The sequence below is a fragment of the Panthera tigris genome, chromosome D2 (assembly GCF_018350195.1).
Source record: "Panthera tigris isolate Pti1 chromosome D2, P.tigris_Pti1_mat1.1, whole genome shotgun sequence".
NCBI lineage: Eukaryota > Metazoa > Chordata > Mammalia > Carnivora > Felidae > Panthera > Panthera tigris.
In genome coordinates, this window is record NC_056670.1 from 34,141,691 (window position 1) to 34,165,287 (window position 23,597).

Genomic DNA, 23,597 nt, shown 5'->3' on the forward strand with positions numbered 1-23,597 from the left:
ATATGAAAGTCACTGTATTGTAGAAAGTACTCTCTGGCCATGACAAATTGAAGTTTCTATTGAAAAAAACAGCAGAAAATTAGGGAAGCCTTGTTCTGGAAGACAGTGATAAGTTAGAGGAAATAGGATTGTGCTTTAATTAACTTCTTAGGTCAATAAGGCAAACACTAGATCATACTTAGCAAAGGTTTGAGTGTCATCCTTTTAGACCTCTTCACATTCTTTGAGAACTTTGGTACCTGTTTTACAAATACTCTTTTTTCCTGTATCTTCTTAACTTTCCTGTGGATGATATTTCCAGCACCAGTTATCACACTTCCTTAAACTCCTCTATTATAACTACCCTTATCTCCATTCCACTTGAGCAACCCTCTTTCCACATTCTGAACCTATTCCCTGCCTCAACTGCTTTAAAAAATTTTGTATCAGCTTCCTGTTTAGTTCCTTTGTATTTTTACTTTATTCTCTTTATTTAGCCTGAGTGGCATGGTCAGTTGCTTCAACTACATTTTGCCATTGCCTTCAATTCTCTCTCCCTTTTGACCTTGTCAGTTTCTAAACCTGGGTCAGTTTAATTGCGTGCCTTGCTTCTTGACTTTTTGTCACAATTTATTTTGCCATACTAGAGGCTTTCAGTCATCTTTGATCCTATTCCCTAAACAAGCAGATTGTTTGCTAGCTCTTATTTACCATTTGAAATGTCTTTCAAATCTCACCCCTTTTTGCTACTCTCCTGTTTATTGCCCCTGTCATCATCTCTTGCATTGAATCTTGTAGCCCTTTCTTCTCTGGCTGCATTTCTCCAGTGGTTCTTTCTTTTTTGCCTTTTCTGTCCCATCAACACATGAGAGATTGGATTCCCATCCAACCACTTCATCCCCATCTTAATTAAGAGAAGCTTCTTTAAGTAGTAATTCTCAGTTGAAGCACCAAATATTGTGAGTCTCTGTGTAGTGTGTATTTATTTAATTTTCAGAATACCTTAAAAGTGATTTTCTTCCTTCTTCCTGAGGTCCTGAAGGATCTGTTGCGGGACTTCTCAATTCCACCTTCTATAGTGCTACAGGAGTCATCCTTCTGAAATGTGGATTTGTTCACTTTACAAATGTATAGCAACTTACTTTTTGCCAAGTACTGGAATAGCTGCTAGAGTACGGAAGATGAATGCTAAGGTGTTTGCCTTTGAGAAAAGTATTAATGACATAGTACATCTGTCATTTACTAGAACTTTTATTAAGTGTTAGGCACTTCCTAGATATGTCCCCCCCCCCTTGGATTTATTCTTATAAAAGTCCTTCAGTGTAGATAATATTAGTAACTGTACAGGTGAGTGAACTGAATCACATAGAATTCTGAGCAGTCACACAGCAAGTAATTCTATAAACAAGTGATAAGTGTTATGACAATTACTTGAAAAGGGACCTTTGAGAACATATAGGAGAGATACCTAGTTTAGGGTTGGAATATTAACAAGGTAGGCTTCACAGAGAAGATGATGCCTTAAGCTGAGTCTTTGAAGACAAGTATGATGCTTATGAGAAGAAAATGATACACAGATAGGAAGGTATGTATGTGGCATGGTTGTGCTTGTGAACAGGCTTTGCAAAAGACATGCAGACATGAGAAAGCATTTTGTGGGAACACCTCAATATGACTGAATCATAGTGCCTGAGTTGGGGAACTGAGAGTGGTTTTAGCAGATGTAAACACATTAAACCAGGTTGTATTACGTGTATGCACTGATAAGAAGTTTAGATTTGTTTTTAGTGGGTGATAGGGATGATGTTAAATAGGAGAGTTAACTGATTAGACATTGTGAAAAATGGATTAGAGCAAAGCCTTTCTGGAATCATAAAGGCCTATCTATTAGTCTGTTGGAATAGCCCAATAAGAAATAGGAGGTCCTGAAATGTGTCAGTAAAATTGAAAACAACAACAACAACAACAACAACAACAACAACACAGGTGCAACACAGGCTCTTTGGGAGGTACAATCAACAGACTTAGTGGTGTAAAAAGTGAGTGAGAGGAATGATTTCTCAGGGTATCCTCAGCTTGGGAGAGTAGTTATGCCAATCCAAGATATTTTATGCTTGTATGTATGTATGTATTTAGAAATATGTTCTTTAAACACCTTGGCCAACTGTGAGCTTTGAGACCTTTTCATTTATCAAGGCTTCCTTAAAAGCCCAACAGCTCAGTTATATCCTGCGTCCTGGGAGGGGACACAGTGGAAGTTCTAGGACTTGCCCATCTAGTAGAATCTCTTGAGTTTAAATAGTTTTCAAACTTTCAGTTTTCATATTTTCCAGTACAGAAAACAAACTTTGCTAGGGGTCATGTAAATCAGTATTGTGGTTTAAAAAACAAGTGACCATAGTATATGGAAGTAAACTTTAAAAACTTGGCTATAGAATTCTTCACCTAAATATCATTATTTTTTGTTTTTTGTTTTTTGCCTATTTATCGACTATTAAAATATTATAGTGAGTTTGAGTTACTGGAGGTATCTCTTTACATACCTTTGGTATGGAACCTTGATAACTAATACAGTGGAAAATGGGATCAAAACAGGGTAACATTGTCATCTCACTTTTCTTTCTTAATATCCATGGAAGTTATTTTTTCTTAAATTATTTAAGAACTTATTTATATGAAAAGTAAGTAATGTTTTTTAACCCTGTATTGTAGTTGAATGGGGGGAGGATGGTTAGTTTGAAAATTATGTCATCTAGGAAATGAAAATATCATAATGAAATAGTTTATACTTCTTTGTTGAATTGAACCATGATGTTGTGTAATAAAGCCTGGATTAAACTTTATTGCAACTTAAAAGATATAAAAAATAATAAAAATAGAATAAACTTTATTGCAACTCCGACACCCCTCACACACATACACACACACACACACACACACACACACACACACACGCTCAAATACACACATACCTATACTATATAAAGACTGAAGTTTGTGGCTTCTTTCATGAACTGCGTATCATTTTGTTATGATACTTAGCTTTACACATAGTAGATATTTGATAAATATTTGTTGAAGTGGACTGAATAAACATTTCACTCTCAAAACTATGTGAAGATGAAGCCTAAGTAAATATGTGCTTTGAGCCATAATGAGAGTTAAAATTACTTAAAATGTAGTCTTATTACAAAATAGCATATTTCTTTCTGATTGGTAAGAATTTGGAAAACATGTAAAATAGAATGAAAAATATGAAGATCATCAGTAATTCTAATGAGAATAAAATACTCCTATTGCCTATTCTTTTGTAACTAATTTTTCTATCAAAAACAGTACTGCATTTTTTAGAGAGGGGAGTACTTCAGGAAAGTTGCTATCAGTTTACTTTCTTAAATTGGTGCTTTTCAAAAAAATTGGCTCTAAAGCGGTCTCCTGTAGTGAATCTTCTCTTGATGATTTTTAAAAGACCTTCACCTCCTAAAATAAAGGGGAAAAAATTCTCCTTTATGGAAAAAGGAGAGAAGATGAAATGTATGGTGTCATAATACACCTGAAAATTGATATATTTCTGTAGATACGTGGACAATTAGTAGTTTACTTGTTCTTAAAATAATATTTCTAAACTCTATTAGGATTCTTGGCTACATGTGACAAGAAACCTAACTAGCACTAGCTTTGGCTAACAAAGGAATTTAGTAACTCAAGTCACTGAGGTGCACTCACACAAAAATATGGTTACAGTTGGGCCTTAGGGATGACTAAACTTCTAAGGACTCAAAAGCTGTCAGATTTTTCTTTCTTCAGTTCTTCTTCCCTTTGTCTGTCTCAGAGTTATCTTCAATTTGTCAGACTGCCTTTTTTTACTTCATCTTTTTTTTTTTTTTTTTTTTTTTTTTTTTTTTACTTACTGTGTTTTCTTGGTTTTGTGCTAGGTTTTTTTTTTATTGCTTTTTTGAAAAATTAAACAGTAGTATTTATTAGTAATTTCAGATACCGTTTTCACATTTTAAACTTATATGCAAGATAGATATCTAGAAAAAATAGTTTGGTTTAATATTTTTGTAAGATTTACAATGTATATCACTGTTCTTTGTCAAAAGAGTAATCTCAAATGAAATATCTATGATAGGATTCTCATTTGTTTAATGGCTGAAAAAGCCTTTCAGTTTACACTAGGGACGAGTAGATACATTTTAATATTTGTGACCAGTGGTCATATTCTAAGGTATTAAATGCTTTTATGATAGAAATGTGTTTTTACTTATAGTAGGAGAAAAAATTCATTTTTTTGTGATTTACAAAGTTTTCCCCATTTTTGCTGAATGCTTTTTTTAAAAAAAATTATACATCATTCCAGGCTTTTCTTCTTGCTGATCACCTAAAGTGCTAAATGTGTTTTGTTAAGGTGACCCTTGAAGATTGCTCTTATAGACTAAAGAGAGGCACTGCATTTTCTAATGTTGTGAAAGAGGTTATATTTAGCTATTGGTATTTCAAGTTGGAACACTTCATTCTACTGTGACTTTTGTTAATGAGTCATCTGGAGAAAATGGGCTGCCTCTTGCTTTTAGGAAGAGTCTGCAGCAAATAATAATAATAAGTTAAACACTGTGGGAGATTTTCTGCCAAATAACGAACTTAAAATGGAAACTGTTTTGTAATACATTTTATTGCCCGTATGTAAAATATATGCTCAAGGATATAGAAATATTTTGCTCATTATTATCTTCAGCTGATAAAAACAAATAATAATCCTGACATCACATATAACAAAAAGAAAGCATTTTCTACCAAAGCATCGTGTAGGTTGTTATGAGTTATAGGCAAGTGGGAAGCTAGCATATTTTTTTAAATTAATTTATTTAAAATTTTTAATTCCAGTATAGTTAACAGTGTTTTATTAGTTGCAGGTGTACAATATAGTGATTCAACAATTCTATACATTATTCACTGCTCATCAGTTTAATAACTGTACTCCTAATCCCCTTCATCTATTTTACCTATCCATCCACTCATTACCCCCTGGTAACCATCAGTTTGTTCTCTACATTTAAGAGTCCATTGTTTTTTTTTGGTTTGTCTCTTTTTTTCTTTGTTCATTTGTTTTGTTTCTTAAATTCCACATATAAGTGAAATCATATGGTATTTCTCTTTCTCTGACTGACTTATTATTCACTTAGCATTATACCCTCTAGATCCATCCACGTTGTTACCAATGGCAAGATTTCATTCTTTTTATCACTGAACAATATTCCATTATATATAATCACATCTTCTGTGGTCGTTCATCTGTCAGTGGACATTGGGTTGCTTCCATAATTTGGCTATTGTAGACAATGCTACAATAAACATAAGGGTGCATATATCTTTTCAAATTAGTGTTTTTGTGTTCTTTGGATAAATACCCAGTAGTGGAATTACTGGATTATATGATAATTCTATTTTTTATTTTTTGAAGAACCTAGCAATGGTCAAATCTTAATGATAATTTTTAGTAACTGGGGAAAGTATTGCGATTATTAAAGTATTGATTTTTTAAAAACATATTTTTATATTTGTTTAACTTTTCCCATTTTTTAATTTTGGTAAAATACACATAACATAAAATTTACCATCTTAACTATTTTAAGTGTAGGTTTAGTGGTATTAAATACATTCATACTCTTGTGCAGCTATTACCACCACCCATCTCATAACTCTTTTAAATAGCTGAATCTCCATACCCATTAAATTATCTCTCTTCTTCCCCTCTTTCCTCTATCCCCTGGCAACCACCATTCTACTTGCTTTTTCTATGATTTCGACTATAAATGGAATTATATAGTATTTGTCTTTTTGGTGCCTGGTTTAGTTTACTTAGTATAATATTCTTAAAGTTCATCCCTGTTGTAGCCTATGTCAGCATTTCCTTCCTTTTTAAGGCTGAATAATATTGCATTGTACATAAACACCATATTTTGCTTATCTGTTTATCCATCAGTGAACACCTGAGTGGCTTCCATGTTTTAGCTTTTGTGAATAATACTGCTATGAATGTGGATGTACAAATATCTCTTTGAGACCTTGCTTTCAGTTTTTTGGTGTATATACCCAAAAGTGAAATTGCTGGATCATATGATAATTCTATTTTTAATTTTTGAGGGAACCACTGTACCTTTTTTCACAGTGGCTATACCAGTTTACATTCCCACCAACTGTGCATAAGGGTTCTAATGTCTCCATTTCCTTGCCAACACTTGTTATTTCTAGTTTTTCAATAGTAGGCTTCCTAATGGGTGTGAGGTACTATCTAATAATTTTGATTTGCATTTTCCTGATGATTAGTGATGTTGAACATCTATCCTTGTGCTTATTGGCTATTTGTATATGTTCTTTGGAGACATGTTTATTCAAGTCCTTTGCCCAATTTTGAATCAGGCTGTTTGTTTATTGTTGTTGAATTTTAGGAGTTCTCTATATATTCTGGATATTATTTCCTTATTAGATAAATGATTCATAAAGATTTTTTCCCATCCTGTGGGTTGCCTTTTTATTCTGTTGATGCTGTCTTTGATATACAAAGGTTTTTAATTTTCATGAAGTCCAATTTGTCTATTTTTGTTATTGCCTATGCTTTTGGTGTCATATCCAAGAAATCATTGCCAAATCCAAAAAGCTTTTTGCCTTATGTTTTTTTTTCTAAGAGTTTCATCGTTTTAGCTCTTAAAATTTAGATTTTTAATCCATTTTGAATTAATTTTTTCTATATGGTGTTAGATATGGATCCACTTTCATTCTTTTGCATGTAAATATCCAGTTTTCCCAGCACCAATTGTTGAAAAACCCTATTTTCCCACTGAGTGGTCTTTGCATTGTTGTCAAAAATCATTTAACCATGTATGTGAGGGTTTATTTCTGGATTCTCTGTACCATCCCATTGGTCTATATGTCTTTTTGCCAGTACACACTGTTTTGATTATTGTAGCTTTATAGTAAGTTTTGAAATCAGGACGTGTGAGTCCTCTCACTTTGTTCTTCTTTTTGAAGCTTATTTTGGCTATTTGGGGGTCCCTTGAGATTCCGTATGCATTTTAAGGTGGCTATTTCTTGAGATTCCATATGAATTTTAAGGTAGATTTTTCTTTTCTGCAGAACAGATCACTGGGATTTTGATAATGTGCTAAATTTTTCATAGGTTTTGTTGTTGTTACCACCTCACATTTAATTTAGTATTACACCTTTACAAAATTAGAAATTCTTTGAGAGTGGATAGTTGGCAAGGGGTATGAGAGATACGAGTTCTAATATTAGCTACCTTTATACATGTCACACTGATTGCATACTTCATTTTTCTTATCTATACAATAGTTTTTTCCTCATGACTTTTCTTGCAGGAATGAAAGGAGACAGTGTGGAATAATTAAAAATATATCATACTGATACTCTGTTTTTTCTTCAGATCATATAAATGTTTTGCCTTTTACTAAAGATTTCCTTGGAGAGGAACGATTCTTAGTGTTTACCCAATTTTTTGAGGCCTTGCGCTTGCAGGGCTTACTAATAATAATAATAAGATATATATATATATATATATATATATATATATATATATATCATACTGAAAAATATGAAGATCTTAGAATTTGTATTTTTGATGCAAGTTGTCTTTTTTGAGGTGAATTTGCCAAGTCTTTCTTAGGCACTGAATGACTATATCACTAGTCATGAACTATAATAGCACCATGAACTATGGGATTTTTTTTTCCTTTTTCTCAGATTTATTTATTTATTAAATATTTATTTATTTATTTGTTTATTTAACATTTAACATCTATCTGTCTGCCTCTCTCTCTGCACTTTCTTTGTCTCTATCTAGAACTCTTATGAGCTTAGTGTTGCCTGCTATACCAAGAATACCAGTTCTTTACTCTTTTTTTTTTTTTTTTAACAAAGATCATGTGTAATATACTGGAGGGGAATTTGGGCCTTTGGTTCTGCCTTAGGAAAGCCTGCATTTTCGTTCTTTTTATACATGGCAGTCAGGCTATATAGGCCAGTTCCTGCCATGGAAGGATAGTTTCTTTTGTGAAGTTTTTCCTTTTTGTGGGTCTCACAGAATCATTTCTTTGTAGTGAAGTAGAGTGTATGTTATGGCATAATTCTTTGTGTCCTTACTCATCGCAGTTTTGGAGTATTGGGGAATCAGTAGTGTTTGAAAGATTGACTGATTTGTTCTTCCAGCATTTATTTAATGAATGCACTTGGATTTTTTATAGTCTAAACTCAACAAATCCAAGCTGAACTCCTAATTTTCCCCACTGCCCCAAACCTGTTCCACCTACAGCCTTCTCTGTTTCACTTAAGGGCAACTCTGTCCTGGTTGTTTAGACTAAAAACCTTAAAGGTATTCTTGGTACTTCTCTTTTTCTTATAGCACATATCCTGTCCTTCACACATTTTACTGAACCACCTTTGAACTATATCGTGAATCTAATCATTTCTTACCATCTACACTGCTGTAGTCATCTGTCCTATGCTTTGTGCCACCATTATCCTTTGCCTGAATTATTACAATGGCCTCTTAACCTAGTTTCTCTCCTTCCACCCTTGGCTGCTTTCCTCATATTCTCAGCCCAGCAGACAAGGTTGACTTTTTAAAAACAAAAGTCAGACCATAATACTCTGATAAAAATACGTTAGGTATAAAAATGGTAAAGAAAGGAAATGCTATTTGCAGATGAAAGTACTGTATTTTTGTAAAACGAAGAAGTGAAAAATAATTAGAAACCAACATTTACTTGGTGGGTAATTACAAAATTAATACACAAACATACATTTTTAATACTTTACTAGATACAAAGAGCCACAAATGATAAATTAAGAGCAATATAAACTAAATACAGTGATATATCAAGAGACTAGTAGTACAAGTAGGGTTTATTCCAAAATGAAAGGATAATTCAGAATTAGGGAATCTATTAATATGATTTTACCCTGCTCTCCAACTGCTTCTCAGAGGGTTTCTGTTGTTTGCTTAGTAACCCCAGACCAACTAAACCAATGAACTCTACTATCTGGTGGCTGACCCACACTTTCTCAAAAGAGGTCTGATCCTTCATAAATTTTTCCTTCCTTGGGTACTTTTCATTCAGCCCTAGAATACCATATGGACCTTTCTTTTTTTATCATAGTTAATAATTCTTTATGTTAAAATTCCGTTTAACTTACTATGTGGTTTTAATCTTTTGATTGGACCCAGATTTGATTTTACCATTTAATTTTTAGAGAGATTTTAAATGATTATTTTCATAGATGCTAAAAATGCATTTGCAAAACTCAACATTCATTCTTCTTTTATTAACTTTTTATGAATTGAAGTATAACACACGTAAAAGAAGTATACAAATCATAAGTGTACAGCTGAAAGAATTACCTCAAAGTAAACATACTTGTTTAACTACCAACCAGTTCTAGAAATAGAACTTGGCCAGAAGCCCAGAAGCACCCTTGGCCCCTCTCCTTCCCCAAAGGTATCCACTATCTTGACTTATAACACCAGAGATTAGCTTTGCTGTTTTGAACTTTAAATAAATGAAATCATATAGTGTATATTTTTTTGTTTATGGCTTCTCTGGCTCATCTTGGTTTGTGTGATTTATCCACATTGTTGCATATAGTAGTGCTTTCTTCATTTTCTTTTCTCTATCCAATTCCACTGTACAAATCTGTCTCAATTTAATTTTATACTCTACTGTTGATGGGTATTTGGGTTGTTTTGGGTTTGGCTTTGTTACAAACAATGCTAGTAATGAACATTTTTGTATGTGTCTTTTGGTGTTCATGTACACACATTTCTGTTGGAATTATAAATAGGAATGGAAATATTGGGTCACTGGGTGTGCTTGTCTTAAACTTTACTAGATACTACCAAAAGAGATTTCCAAAGTTTTATATTCCTATCAACAGGACTGAAGTTTCCATTTGTTCCACTGGTATTTTCAGTCTTTAAAATTTTTGTTTTAGCCACACTGGTTGGTGAGTGACTAGAGGTATCTTATTATAGTTTTAATTGTATTTCCTTGACCAGACCACTAATAAGGTTAAGCATATTCTTATTTGTATATTGACTATTTAGATACACTTGCTTTGTGAATTGCAAGTTTAAGTTCTTTTTTCCAGTTTTCTATTAATAATTTTTAGCAGTTAATAGAAATTCTCTGTATATTCAGGTTATGACTTATTTTAGTTGGTAAATGCCAGCTCTGACTTGGCCTTTTCACTATCCTCATGATATCATTTCATGAATAGATATCTTCATTTTAATGGGGATACTCTTTGGTGTTCCTGTCCTTTTTTACTCTTTGTACAATTGTGCCTATGGTTTGCCTATGCCTTAAATATTTGGCACAATTCACTGATAATGTGATTGAGACCTTGAGTTTTCTTTGTTGGGAATATTGCATTAAAAAAGTGAAAGACTGGGGCGATTGGGTGGTTCATTCAGTTAAGAGTCTGACTCTTGATTTTGGCTCAGGTCATGATCTCATGATGCTGATACTGAGTCCTACATTGGACTCTGCGCTGAGCATGGAGCCTGCTTAAGATTCTCTCTCTCTACCCCCCTGCCCCTCTCCCACACTCGTGCTCTCTCTCTTCCTGTCTCTCCTCTTTAAAAAAAAAAAAAAAAGATTCTCTCCTTCTCTCCTTGCCCCTCCCCTGCTCGCATGCACCTTCTCTCTCTTCTCTAAATAAATAAAGTGAAGGACTTTTAGATTTTTTCACTTATTCTTATGTCAGCCTTGATTAAGTATTTGTACATTTTTGTCTGAATGTTAAAATGCATTGGCATACTCTTGTTCATAATATCTTTCTATGACCTTTTAATATTTATATAGTCTATGGAGAAAAGTATCCTTTTGCATTTCTGTAATGGTTATTTGTTCCTTCTTTGCAAGGGGAGTGGCTCATTAATTTTGTTAGCCTTTTCAAAGAACCAACTTTGGCTTTGTTGTTTCCCTATAGAGCATGTTTGTTTTCTCTTTCTACATATTCAGCTCTTTCTTATTTTCTTCTTTCTACAGTCTTTGGGTTTAATTTGCAATTCCTTTTTGGTTTTACATTCTTGCAGTGGATGAATGCCTATATTAAAAATATTTTTTAATACATGGCAAAAAGTTTGCATAAAGTCAGAAGCCAGTTTACCAACTGATAAAAATAATTGCCAACTACATCACAGTCCAAGATATTTCTATGTAAAGAGCTTCTAGAAATCCATGAGAACAACAATTATATATTAATAATGAGCAATGTCTGTGAACTGTTGCTGGGTAGAAAAGTTAATAAAATGGTGTGTAAATATATGAAAGTATGTTCACCCTCAATCATAGGAGGAATGAAAATAAACCTGTTACGATAATTCTTACATGGCAAGGATTATAGGGAATAAGCAGTTTCATATTATGGTGGGACTATAAGTCACCACAGCCTTTTTGAAGGAATCATTTTGTTTATCAAATTTATCAAATCGTATCAATATTTATCAAATCAATATTATTTATCAAAATCTTATGTCTTAAATGCTCTTGGATCTATGAACTATATATGTGTAAGGATGTTTGTTTTTAATTTTTTTTCTTTTATTTATTATTGTTGAGAGAGAGAGACCAGGCTTGAATGAGGGAAGAGCAGAGAGAGAGGGAGACAAAATCCAAAGCAGGCTCTAGGTTCTGAACTGTCAGCACAGAGCCCGACACGGGGCTCGAACCCACAAACTATGAGATCATGACCTAAACTGAAGTCAGACGCTTAACCGACTGAGCCACTCAGGCACCCCTGTTTTTATATTACCTGTAAAAGCAAACAAAATTAGACAAAACCTAAATGTTTATTGTAGAGATTAAGTTGTAGCTATACAATGGAAAACTATGAAGCTACCAAAAAGAGATAGAGTGTACTTGCTGGCTGTATGGAGGAAGTCCCAAATAAGCTGGTTGCTGAAATAAAACATTTATTAAAAGAGTTTGTGGGTAAAGTGTTTTTTTTTGTATCCATAGTGACTTTCTGAAGTGCTTGTTTGTTTTGCAGGTAAATGCTTAGTGTTTGTTTTTTATCTTTATGGAATTGGATTGACTGCCTGCATAAGTACATTGAATGTTGTGCAATCAATATTTTGTGAATGCAAAATAGAATTAGTTGATACTCATTGTTTTATAGTTTTAGAACCTGTTCACGTATGTTTGATGATCCTTTTCATTTTCCTCTGTGGTAGATAGGTACAACAATCATTATATTATTTGCATGTGACAGAAGAGTGAGCTGAGCCCAAGAGAATAAGTAACTTGTTTAAAGCAGGGATGGGCCAGATTTGTCCCACCACTTGTTTTTGTGGTCTGTAAGCTAAGAATGGTTTTTATATATTTTTAATGACTGGTAAAAAGAAGAATAATATTTTATGATGTGAAAGTTATATGAAATTTAAATTTCACTGTCCATAATTAAAGTTCTATCTTACTAGAAGATACTCATGCTCATTCATTTATGTATTGTCTATGGCTGCTTTCCCACCCCTACGGCAGGGATGAATAGTTACAGCAAAGATTTGATGTGGCATTCTCATTGTTTCACACTGCTGCTTGGCATACTAACATCCCAGTGATAAAGTAATTCAACACTGTTTTAAGTGTCACATTTGTTACTGTGGCATAACACTTTATTTTTTATTTCTAGTACATACCTATCATGTCAAAACAAGAAAAAGAGAAAAGGGGACTTTGAATCCCATTTTTACAGGATAGTGAACTATGGGTTATTTTATTAAATTAGATGATGAGGCATTGTGTTTATTAAGCTCTATTAAAAGACTATTGTATACATTGCCATTATCAGGCTAAGCACTTACAGTATTCCAAACTCAAGGAAAGCAATTCTTATACAAGTTAGAAAATTTAAAGTATAATAGCTTATCACAGCAGAGGTTTTTCACACATACAAACAAAAAATCAAAATGAGGTTGCACCCAAAGTAAGGTTTGGGAGTATATAATTTCTTAGCTAAACAGTGAGAGCCATTTACCAGTGTTGAGTGAATTAAACTGTGTTTTGTTGTATTAGCCAAAGAGATGTGTTTAGAGAAAATAAATTTAAGACTGTCAGTTTTTTGGTGGCAATAGTTGCTTTAACAGTTGAGGACATTGGTAGCAACATCAGTAGTCAATTAAAGAAAAAGAATGATTTTGAGTGGTTTTCCTTAGTTTTTGGTGAGTCATCAGATATTTACTGACAGTAATCAGTTGTTTTTTTTTTAATTCACAGAAGTGATACTGAGTTTCAAGTGACTGGACAATTAATTAGCCTTCATGAAAAGTCTGTATCAAACAACTGTAGGCAAGAATATTTTCAAAAAAATTAAGAAAACACTATTTCAGTATGTCTGAAAGTATAATCTGTTAAGATGTGTGACATATGAAACAAAATACGTATGGAACAAAAAAAAAGAGTTAAGATATTTATAAAGTTTGTGAAAATGTAAGGTTTTTAAAGCCTGTGGTTATTCATTGTATTATTGTAATCACAAAATTTTGTAAAATATTTGAATCTCTCATTTATTATTGAACTAGTAGTATTAACAGTGAACTTCATTTGATCTCATGAAGAGATAGTTCCATAAATTTCTGCCTGAAATTTGAGCTATTTGACTTGCCCTGCCATTTGATTACTACAGTTATTTTGAGTTAAGAATATAGATTCAGAGTTTTCTAGATAAGACGCTCCATTAACTAATTATTGTAGCACATGGAATGGCTTTGAAAATTAACTTTTATTTCAGTCTTTATATTGTTTCTTAATGATACTGATATTGTTTCTTAATTGTGAGGCCTATATAGCACTTACATTTGAAACTTAACCATGGTAGTCATTTGACAGCAACTACTGTAGTTTGAATTGTGACAAATGTCAAGCTACTTTATGTATGTCTCATTCTGTCAGAAGTTAAAACAAGAAGTAGTATCTCTATTCTTACACCCTTTATAGCAGATATATTTTTCAGGCTGAAACAATAGTTCCAGGAGTATTTTTCAGACCTTGATGGCAGTGCAACGGATGCTTCCTTATTTTAAATCCTTTAACAACACAGTTGACGACCCTTCGTCTAATTTTGAGTTGGAAGTGATTAATCTATAAGGTAGTGACATTCTAAAAGGCAAATATCAAGAGACTCCTGCAATAGAATTTTATAAATGCCTTCTATTGATGAATATATTCAATAAAAATCATATGCTTGTGGATTGGTATCAATATTTGGCAGAATCTATTTATGTGAAAAGACTTCTTCAAAGTTGAAATATGTAAAATCTCATAATAGATCAATGTTAACAGATGAACATTTGCAGTCATTTTTGATGATAGGGAACAGTAACTTTGAACACCAATTAAATGAAATGTTATTCTCCCCAAAAGAATTATATTCTTTTTATTAGTAGACTGAATTACAAAACAAACTGACAAGCAAAAAACAAAACACTACTCAATTATATTTTTAATTTTATTAGCAAACATACTTTTGGAAATTTGCTAATCTCTTGTTTTCCAACCACTTAAAAAATATCCTTGAGTTTTTCTTTTTACCCACAAAGTCTAAAATATTTACTACCTGGCCTTTTATAGAGAAAGCTTTCTGACCTCCCCTCTTGTCCAGAAAGAATATTATGTCTAATTAGATATCAGTTCTACATTAGATTAATTGTCCTTTATTTTCATTTTAGAGTTCTTGCATTTATAAAATACTAAAAATGTTCAAATCTGGTTTATTATCAATATAATATATATTTAAATTGCATACTTTGAAATTGGGAAACAGATTTACCTATAAATTATATATCAGTATAGCCTGTAGGTTATACTGTAACACTCTTTCTGTAGTAGCTAAATAACTGTGGAACCCAGGGCTTTGTCATTTCACTTTGCTTTTGTTTGCTTTTGCTTCCAAATTGGTGGATGTTCGAAGTTTTTACTTTTGAAATTCAGTATGTACTGAAAAGAATATATTCCACATTGTATTGAGTCCAGTGTTGGTGGTTGTTTTAAAAATAGTCTGAATACTCTCTTCAGTTAATAAGCTTTATGGACAGTTTTATTGTAAATTCTGTAAAAAAATTATGAGTTTTAGGGGCACCTGACTGGCTTAGTTGGTAGAACATACAACTCTTGATCTTGGGGTCACGAGTTCAAGTCCCATGGTGGGTGTAGAGCTTACTTTAAAAAAATATATATGAGTTTTAGGATCTCATGTATCATGTCTTGATACATTCTATATCGTGTATTTGTAAATGCAAAGTTTATGAAATAACTTTTGCATTAATATTAACTTGATGTAAAAGAAAGATACATCTTCAGTTTTTAAAAATATAAATTATCCCATTTATTTCTTACATTAGCTTTCTGAGAGTTTATTGTTATCATATGAGAATTCATAGCTGGAGAAACATCTTTTACAAAAGAATGTTTGTAATCTGAACCCATCACCCAGTATTCTTCAGTTAGCAATTACAAAGGTTTATTGACAGTTACTTTCTGGTTGCTAATATCCTAAAATCATTATATTCTCATGATTATTTAATAATTAAGTTCTTTTTGTTTTATAATTGACCTCTAGTGTTTATTTTTAAAGTTTCCTTTTATGGAGCATTTTTGTCTCTTGGCACGTTGCTTTAGAATTAGAGTTCTTTTTTCTTTTTCTTTTTTTTTAAGAGTCTGTTTATATTCAGTGGGATTAAAAACACACTTCCACTTTTAGAGCAGATTTATCATCTACCCTTCAGGCTGTTCTTTAACATGGAGCTCTTAAGAATGAATATCTCAAGATACTCCCCAGATGTTTTAAACTTCAGCAAAGTTGTGGTTTTCTTTATTGGAATCTCTGTTTGTAGTGTTCGAAGATGAAAGAAAACATCTCTTTAGTATCTAAACACTTTTCATATTGGTTTTAATGTCTTTTGCTACAAAGGCATGCATAAGATAAAACTTCTATACTGATAAATTTTCAAAACTTTACTTTTAAAAAGTAATACCAAATTGAGAATTTCATTTACAGTAATGTAAAAAGTAATATTGTGTGCTATATGTGCTTTTGAATCAACATTGATGTTATGTGGTTAGTATGTAAACTTTGGATATGCAATAGATTTTATTTTTCATTATTTAATGAAGTAGGGATTGAGACTGTTATGCATCAGATATTTTCCAGGATGTTGAGAAGTTTGAATTTAAAATTGTAAAGATGTCAATTATTTGTGTTTTTTAGATGGTATCCAAATTGAACATTCTCTGCAAAATCAGCAAGTTATTCCTCCCCAGTTACATAGATAGTTGGTATCATTTATTAACTGTTTACTATGTTTAAGGCACTGATATAGTCTTCACAACAGAGTGGTAATGTTTTATATTAATTGAAAGAAAGATAAGGAGTTATTAAATGACATGAAAGAGTGAAATAGTACACTGCACGTGCATACACAGACACACACATGGACACACACGCTTTTTTTTCATTCTGAGCCTGGTGTAGGAGGAGCAACTCAGAACACCCTAATCTAATCTCAGTTCAGAAATAATTTGATTTTGTTTTTTCTCACTAGATAACATAATGTCTACTTATTAATCTAAAATCTGTCTTATAGTTAAATGTTTCCCTAATAACAATTTTCTACATTCTTATTTTTTTTAAGTTCTTTTGCCATAAGTTTTTATTTAGTGTCCAGTAGGTATCTGAGATAGAGGGAAAATTCAAATCAATGTCAAAGTTTTTTAAAAATGCTCAAGAAAAACTTAATTTTGTTAAAATGTGTACAGATTGATCGTCTGTACTTTCATAAAAATCCAATAGCAATAGCAATAGTAAGAAAACGGTCATTTAATCCTTCCGTAGTTCTTCTATCCAGCCAAACATTCTTTTGTTTATCAACTTTTTTGGCATGTATGTACCTAATATCTGTTAGGTACTATACTTAAATATGGTAGAATGCAAAGACAGATATGGTCTTCAATACCATGTTTTACAAATGAGGAAACCTAATCTCAGGGAATTTAGGTTACTTGTGCTATGTCATAATTAGATGAACATGAAATTAAAGCCAGGTCTGTCTGACACCAGAACCTTTGCTCTAAACCAGTAAGGAATGCTGCCTACCCTGATGACTTGAAATATGAAATCCTTTTTTGGATCATATTGTTATCAGATTTGCCTTTAATGTTCTTTAGTAAGGAATTTGACTCTGCTGGATACTTCTTCCTTCCTTCTAGATATCTTTCTCTCTCTGGGCACTCCCTCTGCCCCCTTTGGTAGGTCAGTGCTTCCCTTCCTCTCTGTTGGTCCTTTTCCTCTTAAATATTGATATTCCACCCAGTTCCACTCTGGATTCTTCTCATTTGTCTGGGCATGGATTTCCATGAGTTTATACTGTTTGGGCTTTCTGAACTTTTTGAGCCTGTAGGATTGTTTCTTTAATCAAATTTGGAAAGTTGTAGACTCTTATATTTTTGAAAATTTTCTTCTACACTGTATTTTTTTCTCTTCATCTGGTACTCTGCTGACATAAACTTTAGATGTTTTAATAATATCTCATAGATGTCTGGGTCTTTAATCATTTTTTAAAAATAATTTTTCTCTCTGTTGTTCAGACTGGAATATGTTTATTAATGTCTTCAAGTGTACTGAGTCTTAATTCTGTCTTCTTCATTTTGCTATTGAGCCCATCTAGTGAGCTTTAAAATTTCAATTACTGAAATTTTCCTTAGTTTTTTTTTTATATCTTCTATTTCTTTGATTAGTCTTTTGTATTTTCCAGATGTGTTAAGAGCCCTAGTTCTTTGTGGTTCCCTGGAATTCTCCTCTTTGGTTCTCTAGCCAGAGAACCGGGGCTTTATTTTCCCAGTTGTTCCACATCCTTCTGTGACTGATAACATGTCTGTGGCTAAGTAGGAGGAAGATTCAGAGAGAATAGTTTAAATTTAAACTTATTCATGAATTCTGTCTTTTTAAAGTTTTAATTTTAATTACAGTTAACAGGCAGTGTTATATTAGTTTCAGGTCTACAATATACTGTTTCAACAATTCCATACATCACCCAGTGCTCATTATGACAAGTGCATTCCTTAATCCCTATCATCTGTTTCACCCATCCCCCCTTACCCACGCCCTTGTGGTAACCATCAGTTTGTTCTCTATAATTAAGAGTCTGTTTCTTGGTTTGTTTCTCTCCCTTTCCCCTTTGCTCATTTGTTTTGTTTCTTAAATTCCACATATGAGTGAAATCGTAAGAATTTGTCTTTCTCTGATTTATTTGTTTAGCATTATACTCTTTAGCTCCATTCATGTCATTGCAAATGTCAAGATTTCATTCTTTTTTATAACTCAATAATATTCCATTGAATACGTATGTATGTGTGTGTGTACACACACACATACATATGTACCACATCTTTATCCATTCATCAATTGATGGACCTGTGGACTGCCGCCATGATTTGGCTGTTGTAGATAATGCTGCTATAAACATAGGGGTGCATGTCTCATTTGGAATTAATGTCTTTGTATTCTTTGGGTAGTGCATTTTCTGGATCATATGGTAGTTCTATTTTTAATTTTTTGAGGAATTTCCATACTGTTTTCCAGAGTGGCTGCACCAGTTTGCATTCCCACCAGCAGTACAAGAGGGTTCCTTTCTCTCCACATCCTTGCCAACACCTGTTGTTTCTTGTGTTTTTGATTTTAGCCATTCTCACAGGTGTGAGGTGATACCTCATTGTAGTTTTGATTTGCACTTTCCTGATGGTGATAGTGAGCGTCTTTTCACGTGTCTGTTGGCCATTTGTATATCTTCTTTGGAGAAATCTCTGCTCATGTCTTCTGCCCATTTTTTCATTGGATTAATCGTTTTTTGGGTGTTGAGTTTTTCTTTTTTAATTTTTATTTCTGAGAGAGAGCGTGTGTGCATCAGTGCAAGTGGGAGAGAAGGAGAGAGAGAGAGAGAGAGAGAGAGAGAGAGAGAGAGAGAGAGAGATTGATTTCCCAAGCAGGCTGCATGCTGTCAGCACAGTGCCCAACATGGAGACCTGACCCCACAAACTGTGAGATATGATCTGAGCCAAAAACAAGAATCGGATGTTCAACCAACTGAGCCACCCAATGCCTTGGGTGTTGAGTTTTATAAGTTCTTTATGTATGTTAGATATTATTGGATAAGTCATTTGCAAATATCTTCTCCCATTCTGTAGGTTGCCTTTTAGTTTTGTTGATTGTTTCCTTTGCTGTGAAGAATATTTTTATTTTGATATAGTCTCAATAGTTTATTTTTGCTTTTATTTCCCTTGCTTCAGGAGACATATCTAGAAAGAAGTTGCTACAGCTGATGTCAAAAGAGATTATTGCCTGTGTTCTCCTCTAGGATTTTTATGGGTTCAGATCTCACATTTCGGTCTTTCACCCATTTTGAATTTATTTTTGTATTTGGTGTAAGAAAGTGGTCCAGCTTCATTCTTTGCATGTTGCTGTACAGTTTCCCAACACCAGTTGTTGAAGAGAATGTCTTTTTTTCATTGGTTATTCTTTCCTGCTTTGTCAAATATTAATTGACCATATAGTTGTGGGTTCATTTCTGGGTTTTCTATTGTTTCTTTGCCCTGTGTGTCTATTTTTGTGCCAATACCATATAGTTTTGATTACTACAGCTTTGTAATACAGCTTGAAGTCCAGAATTGTGATGCCTCCAGATTTGGTTTTCTTTTTCAAGATTGCTTTGGCTATTCAGGGTCTTTTGTGGTTCCATACAAATTTTAAGATTGTTTATTCTAGTTCTGTGAAAAATGCTGTTGGTATTTTGATAGGGATTGCATTAAATGTTAAACTTATTCAATGAATTTTTAAACTATATCAAATTAAGTTCTAGATGTTTATTGTATTGTTTTCTTTATATATTTAATTCTCTGTTGTTATTCTCTATTCTTTTATCTAGTTTATCAAGTTTTATCAAGTTCTTTCCTTGTTTCCTTGAAAATACTAATCATAGTTATTTTGAAGTCCTTTTATTTCCAGTGTCTGTATTATTTCTGAAACTTTTCTCTTGCTGTTTCCTTTTGTTTTTAGGCAAATTATTTTGCCTCTTTGCATAACTATTAGTTGTTTATTATTTATGTAAGAAATGTAGATCCTTTAGATTGTATTATCTACCAGTGTTTGCCCTTTCCTCTTTGGGACTGATATGGAGTGATGGGAGAGCTGATTGCCTTAACAAAATCAAGGATTAAGCTAGATCAAAGTTGATTTTCAGTTTTGATAGGTTCAGTCTACCTTGTTTACCTCTGTTTCTAGAGCTTGATCCTCTTGGACTTTTAATTGAGGCCACTGGCTCTTTGTCTCATCAGCTCTGAAACAGCATCAGAAGTGCTCTCAGAGATTTCCAGCTTCTTTATCCTCCAGCCTGATCCACTTCAGTGTTTGGCAAATATCTCAAGTGGGAAGCTGACCTTTTATTTTAGGTCCTCAATTTCCAATTTTATCACTTTAGTACTAATAGTGTCTGAAATCCCTATCTTTTTTTACTCCCTTGCTCTCCACCCCCATCCTAGTGTTCTGTTAAGCCCACAGTCTGAATTTTCAGCCTTTAGATATAACCAGTATAGATAGATGTCCTCTCCCAGTCCCCAGGGAAAAAGTGTCTGTGTTATCTTTAGATTTTATTCTCCATGCCTTCTAGGATTTCATTTTTGCCTGTTATGTTTTTAGTTCCTTTTCTGTTCCTGTCTTTGTTTTTTAAGCCCTGCCAGGCTGAGAGATCTTTCTGCTTTTCAAGTGATTTTGGTTAACCTTCTTAGCTTACCATTCAGTTTCAGAATTCAGCAAATGTGTTATGGGACAAACCAGCTGTGTGTTTGAGGTCCCCAAAATGTCAAATTTTCTCTCTCTAGCCCCATGCTACTGACTGCAAATTTAGCCAGGTCGGATAATCATCTGCCAGTTCTAGCCTACCCTCTGAACAGTCCCCACTTCCTTGGAAATTTATTCATTTGATCCTTCTATAGCTCTTTGGTACCTTTAATGATTTATAATTTATATGACTTTTCAGATTGTTGTCAGTCTGAATGTTGGCTGTGACCTGCTATATGCTATTCAGAATCAGAAGTTCCATATGTTCTGTTTTGATAAGAGATTTAAGTGTTTGAGTGTTCCTGATGAGTGATATTTTTCTAAAGTTTGATAGAGAAAAATGATTAATTATTGCTTGAATACTTTCCCTTTGTATCTGTTACATATGTTTCTAGAATTTTTCTATGATCAGCGAAACTAAGGCCCCCTTATAAACCATGGATTCTGTGATAGAAATAACAGATGAACCAAACCAATACACGAGGTAAAAAGTATAATTTGTATTTTGGAACTGCCTGTGGGCATATGGCTGGCACTATAGGTTTACCAGGAAGCTGCATGTTTCGTTTTGAGAACCCCTGTCCCGCACTATTTCTCCTTTTCTCATATGGCTTTTTTTGGTATGGTTTAAAACTGTCAAACAGTTTTACTATTTAATGGAAATTGTAAATTGGTTTAGTCAAATTTTGTTGTGTTTTTATAATGGGTAGAAACCAAATACACATATCATGCATCTGAATTTAGGAATAATTCATTTTATTGTAATTATATACAAAGTGCTTTCAAAGGTATATTTGATTATCTTACATGCAAAAAAAACCTTTCAGACCTATAAATGAACAGAATTAAACGTTTAAACCTTTAAACTTTTTAGTATTGAATAAAGGTTTACCTAAGCAACACATGGTTAAAAGTGTTTTCTTATCAAAGAAAATAAAATTAGAGCTTGGAGAAATACCTTTAAATTACAATTCATATGAACTAATAGCTTAACCCTAGTTTTGAATGACTGTTACTTTTCCATCTTTAAAAATATGGTTAAATATAAACACATGCGAGAAATGTCCCTTTGGCTTTTATCAAACTGACATTTAAGCAAATTTTTTTCAACCTTACTAAACATTTGTGGTAAAAGGTTTCAAAGCTTTGAATCTTACAGTTTGCCTATGGATTTCCCTCCTTGCATTATTCTATTAACATTTGGTCTTAATAAGTATAATCTGTTTAGAATTACTGATTTTTTTTTCATTTATTATTTGTTTAGATGAGAAGTTTAGGAAAGAACATCAAAAACCCTAGTTGGAAGTTATGAATGCTTTCTTAAGGAAGTTAAACTTTTTTGAGTTTTGCCGTAAAGATTTTACTTGTCTTACTTTACTTTCTCTATGAAATGTTCAAAACTGTTGATGTTTGTTTCTATGCAATGGTGATACTAACACATTGTGAGATCTTTACCTCCTGATGTATGCCGATTTCTCTTTTTTTTTCTCCCAGGGGAAGGTAAAAAGAAGCTTTAGTTACTGTGAAAGTGGGAAGCAGTTACACTAAGTTAGAACTAGAAGTTGTAAAGGGTGCTTTTGTGGACATTTTCTTACCATATCTTATCATATCTTACCAATTCTTACTATATCTTATTTATAAGGACAGTTTTTTTCATATAAGAATGACTGGTACAAGTTACAGGATATAGTAATGAATTCTTTCACATTTCACCTTCATATCAGATAGCTAGAAAACAATTGCACATCAAAATTTAAAGAGCTATTTCTGTTAATTTCTCTCTCCCTTTTTCCTTTGTCATCATTTTCATTTTCTTTTGTTTTTCTGGCTTTATAGAATGCTTCTTTTGGATGCATCTTAAAAATAATTAAACCATGGGCACTTGGGTGACTCATTTGTTTAGGTGTCTAACTCTTGATTTTGGCTAAGGTCATCATCTCACTGTTGGTAAGTTCAAGCCCTGCCTTGTGCTCTGTGCTGACAGCACAGAGCCTGCTAGGGATTCTTACTCTCAAAATAAATAAATAAACAAACATTTTTTTAAAAGGAAAAAAGTAAGCCACAGCTACCTTTAATTAAAAAGAAATTCATTCAGTTTTGGGCCATAAGGAGTTTTATTCTAAATATTCTTATTTTTATCGTATGTGATTGTATTATTTTCTTAATTATATTGGATGGATCTCCTAATCCTGCATGCGCCACTTAACAATTGTGAGAAATCCATCAAAAGCCACTTAAAATAGGCTTGGAGGATAATGAGTCTGAATTTCTTCATCCTTAAAACAAAGGATACAAATAGAATCACATATAACCTGCACCTTCAGAATTGCTGAGAGACAGAATATACTAGAAATCTAATTTCTTATAAGTAGAGGAAGAAACATCATATTTCAGTAGAGCTCTTATTGCTTCTATAGGTGTGCACCTTTGGAGAGCAGGGATTTGGGGAGGGGGTGCTTAAGAGACTGTGAAACAGAAGAGAGGGATGTGGAGAATGTAGTTCAAAACAGACACAATCACTCCTGAAAAGAAAAAGCCCAGACACAGGTCCCAGACTGTTGTTGCTTTGGACTTAGAGCAGCATCAAGCAGGCCCTCTTACCAGTGCACCATCCCCAGTCCTTTCCAGTTAGATTTCTCTTTTTAATTTTTAATGCTTATTTTTGAGAGAGAGACACAGAGTGTGAGTTGGGGAGGGGCAGAGAGAGAAGGAGACAC

At 33.1% G+C, this 23,597-nt stretch overlaps 1 protein-coding gene and 1 non-coding gene across 9 annotated transcripts in view; both read left to right on the plus strand.

Moving 5' to 3' along the window:
- Positions 1-23,597, plus strand: part of ADK (adenosine kinase) — a 517,527-nt gene that overhangs the window by 128,638 nt on the left and 365,292 nt on the right. The window lies entirely within an intron of this gene.
- Positions 7,401-7,516, plus strand: LOC122232185. The gene has a single exon (XR_006209531.1). It is a non-coding gene; the product is annotated as a U5 spliceosomal RNA (small nuclear RNA).